This window comes from Pinus tabuliformis, chromosome J (genome assembly GCF_031772625.1).
Source record: "Pinus tabuliformis cultivar Carrire ecotype Pingquan chromosome J, CPIR1, whole genome shotgun sequence".
Classification (NCBI taxonomy): Eukaryota; Viridiplantae; Streptophyta; class Pinopsida; order Pinales; family Pinaceae; genus Pinus; species Pinus tabuliformis.
Window position 1 is genome coordinate 838,573,010 of NC_142295.1, and position 4,560 is coordinate 838,577,569.

Genomic DNA, 4,560 nt, shown 5'->3' on the forward strand with positions numbered 1-4,560 from the left:
GATACTTACACACAACCTACAAACTGAAAATGATGCTCAAAGGGGAGCTTATTCATCACAACCTACTCTAACAGTTTCATTCATCACCTGATCAAGTGAAATGAAACAACCAATGCAACCAAGTAAGTATCACATCTGCTGGTTGAAACCTCCACAAATGTTTGCTTATGAGCAACAAGAGAGAACTACTAAAAGGCAACTCTGATTGCAACTGAGAAATAGATCCATTGAATGATATGAACTCTCTATCCGCCTCCAAAAACACTGCATAAGGATCTTGAAATTCAAGCACATTGGAACTTAGCTCATACAATGGAGTACTTCTCTTTTCCTCATACCATGCATGCAAACTTTGATCTGAGCCTTGTGACAAGACCCCTGCTGAAAATGACGAAGAAACTGGCTGCCGGATCAAATTCATATCAGCACATTTTTCAAGCTCACACATAGTAAATGGAGAAAGACTTTGACTGCAAAACTCATCCAAAACATCAGCTATTGGATCATGAAAAACTTGAAAAGACTGCTGCAACCCATTTTCTATTGGTTCCAATGTGACTACCTGATTTCCTACATGTTGCTCATCTTGTTCTTTAGAGATAATATGAAAATTCTGCCTTATAAACTGAAATGCTTCGAAACAAAAGGGTAAAGAATCTTCCTGCATCATCACATCATGTATTTCATCTTCCACAACTTCATCTATAATCTGACCTTCATCCTCAACATTAAAACTGAGTGATTGTTGATTTGTTATAGGCTTTTCATTTGAAGATGTACTATGCAATCGACCCTTCAAAAACTGAAATGATTCAAAACAGAATGGCACGGAGTCACCTTGAATCATTAAATCAGCTGCAATTTGACAATCAATGGCTTTCGGGGGTTGCAAATCTGAATATGAGGAGTCTTGAACAAAGTTTTCATCGCGCTCAAGAGGATCCAAATCAAGACTAGTCAACAACGGATTTGTGATTGCATGGAAGTTGTCTCTAATGAACTGACATGAATCAAAACAAAAAGGCAAAGATCCTTCACTTACTTCAAAATTTGCTGCACTTTCCTCGTCACTGTCATAACTGATATATGATGGCTGAACATTGTATTCAAGCTGCTGAAAATGAACTTCTTCCTCCCACAAACTAGCTGCTGATTTGTCTGTAGGATTAGCTTCTGTTTGGAGAACATAATCATCATCATACTGATCATAATGAGGCAAATCATCATCAAACATACACATCATATCAACAGCTCTCTCTTCTTCACAATGATCTATAAAACAATCACTACAACAACTAGGGTAAGAAACAAAATGTTTTGGATCAGCAACTTGTTCTTCTTCAATCAGCGAGCCATGAGCTTCAACATCATAATCATTCCTTGTGTTGATCTTGTCCATCATCTTTTCTACTGCACTTACCAAAATATCAAGCTTTACCTCTAAAGATGTTGATTCGGCCGGATCTATGTTTTTCATCTCTTCTTCCTTCATCCTTGCCCGTCGGATCAGCAGATGCGCCTCTACATTCACTGCACTGTTTTGCATCTCGTGAAGTGTTGCAATATCCCTTTCTCTCAACTGAAACTCCATCTCCGGATCAAAGGCACCCGGATAGTGCAAGAGAGCAGATCTAGGAGTAGGCCTTATATCAACTGGGATTGAATAATAAACTTGGTTAAATCTCGCTGAAAACTGTTGTACTGTCTCCCCTGGCAATCTTTTGAGCTGGTTATACTCTTCTACAATCAAGAAAAGGTTTCGCCCAATCATCCACCTATTGAGAAAAACTTTGACGAACTGCTGGAAATCTGAGATGCTCGCATCAGGCAGGGCTTTGAACCAACTCTTCACTTTGGCTTGCAAAGAAAGAGCAAAAAGCCTTATACTAACATCTTCTTCATCAACTTCAAAAAGGTCAAGAAATAACTCAAAATTCTGCACATGTTGTTCAGCGTTGACATTCTTACATTCACCATCAAACATCGGCAAGTATAGATCATAGCTTTTGGGGAAAGCATGAAGAAAAGAAGGTAAAACAAGAGGTTTATACCGATCTGGAATTTTACAAGGTATAGGGGTATGTACAGCAGGTATGGAATTAGTTTTGGTCACTTGAGGCTCATCAACTTGAAGATGGCCATCACAAAATTCGGAAAAAAGGTCTTGATCAAGCTCAAAGGCATGCAAATCATTGGTATTCACAATCTTCAAAGGGAAGGAATCAATTGCAGGTCGAGGATCTTTTCTCAAGCATAGTATACTTTGCAAAGCCTTCTTAACATTCTTGGGAAAAGAGAAGAAATAATTTACAGCAAAGAACAAAATGTCCTGGATGAAATTCCAACTTGAGTACCTGATCTTGCCATATTCTCCTTTCATGTTTCTGCTGGTCGGGATCATCCTCCAGTGGAGTCTTTGGATCTGATCTTCAAAACTGATTTAGAGTCACCAAGTGAATGATTTCAGCCTTGTCAGTGTCTGATCGTTGTTCACCATCAACAATCAGATCTGAACTTGATATATGTACTGGGGTGAAATGCAAATGAAGTGGTCGTATTCACAAGCTCACGGAGATTGACTGAAGCAGCATTTATCTACTAGCGTTGATGTAAAACAAGAGCGTTTTCGAAGGCTTCTGGCGTAACTTCAGGCTCCGTCTAAGACTTATGAAACAAACACATCAACTCACAAACAAGTTTGTTCTCCCCAGTATGGTCGCCACTATGTTAGCGCTTGGAATTCACCTAGGCTGAGATAGGCAAACTCTTAAGGCTACATCAAACCATTTCACCTCGTAGCTAGCCCTACGAGGTATGAGAAGGCTCTCTCGGGTCAGATTTGATAGATCTTTCAATATGATTAGGCTGACCAATTAAGAATAAAGATTTTAGGCTAGTAAATTGATAGGGGGGTTGATTTAATGATTTTTGGGGTTTTTGGTGGCAATTGGAGGGAGTGCAATTCAGGGTGCGGGGATTGAGCACAGTTTTTGCAGGGGGATCTTTGGGGCAAGGTAGGAGTGAGTGCTGATGCCTTAATCTGAGATGGATGATCAGGAATGATAGAGGAGGAGCTAAATAGGGCAAACAACAACTTTGAATCCTCTTTAGACAGTGGAAAACATAGATATTGAACAAACTAAAAAGTTGAGCATGTCAAAGCATGAATTCAAACTTTACTACTTCATCTGTCTAATTAGAAGCAAATGAGAGGTGTGGAATACATAAACAAACTTACAAGAACATGTAGAGAACACACCATCAACACAACAATCCACAAGAATCCACAATGATGTCTGCAAAACCCTGGCCTTCCTTTTCCTTAAATTGCAGAGATAGATGTACAATATACAATAAAGCTTTCTCCCACAAGAGTCCAACCATGAAAATGAGAAGGAGAGAGCATAATATAGACCATCTAGACCATCTAACTCCTTTCCCCACCTCTAGGGGTCGAGCTCAGCTTCCTAGGAGCAGTTTGAACTAATTCTAAACTAAGCACTAGATAATAGGCAGTCCAACAACTTGCCTCTATTACTTAGCTAACTCATCCATGCATTAATTTTTCACTTTTTACATCATGGAAGCTTCTAGAAGGGTAAAGAGAGATAAAATCTATCAAAGTGCCATGAAAATATTACATTTATCCATCATCTACAAGTAAAAATGGTCAACCATAGTCAAAACAATGTTTTTTGACAAAAAAGGTCAATTCTGGCAAAGCTGGCTCGAATGGTCGCGCCCCTTTGCAGCTACTTTTGAGTGGGTTCCACTGATGAAAATCAGGTGCAAGATGGCTCATTGGAAAGCTTGGTCTGTCTACTTTCCATCCCAAGTGGAATTTCTGAATTTGGAGTTGTTTTGCCCCCTCAAAAACCATTTCTCCCAAGGTCACTTTCTGCAACTCAAAAAGTGGGCAGAAAGTCATTTTTTTGATGTATTTTGAGCTTTTGGAGGCTCAAATCTCAAAATTAGGCTTCTCCCAAGTATTGGTAATTTTTCTCTTTGCATGCCCTTTCCAAAAATGCCAAGTTTTCAAAATTCCGAGTAGTCCTCCAAAATGGTCTCACCCGGGGTGAGACCATTCCAATGGCCTAAACCTGTAAATTGCACAAAAAATTCACAAATGACAAAATTTTCTCCAAATTTCTTGAAATTTGGGCTGGGAGTCTCCAATCAAGTACCATACTCAGTCAAAGAGGCTTTGGCCAAAATTTGGAGTGGATCGAGCGTTTTCCTTCGTTTTTGTGCTTTGGCCAACCGTCCTTGGAGCACCTTCGTTCTCGCCGGTATTTTTGACATTTCTCTCAAACGATGACACCTGTGTAAAAAGTGAAAGAGGTTTTTCTTCCTTGGCATGTTGTGGACAAAAACCTCTCTCAGTTTTGCAAAATTCATCTTTGATTTCTCAGAAACAGCTTTTGAGTGAAACTTGTCCCGATGTGTGAAACAAGGGATTTTGTCGAAATGGAGCGAAATGAAGGGGATAGAGGGCTTCTAAATTCTTGGGGAAATTTTTGGGAGTGGGGAGGGATGTTAGGAAGCAGGGGAAAGTGGAAT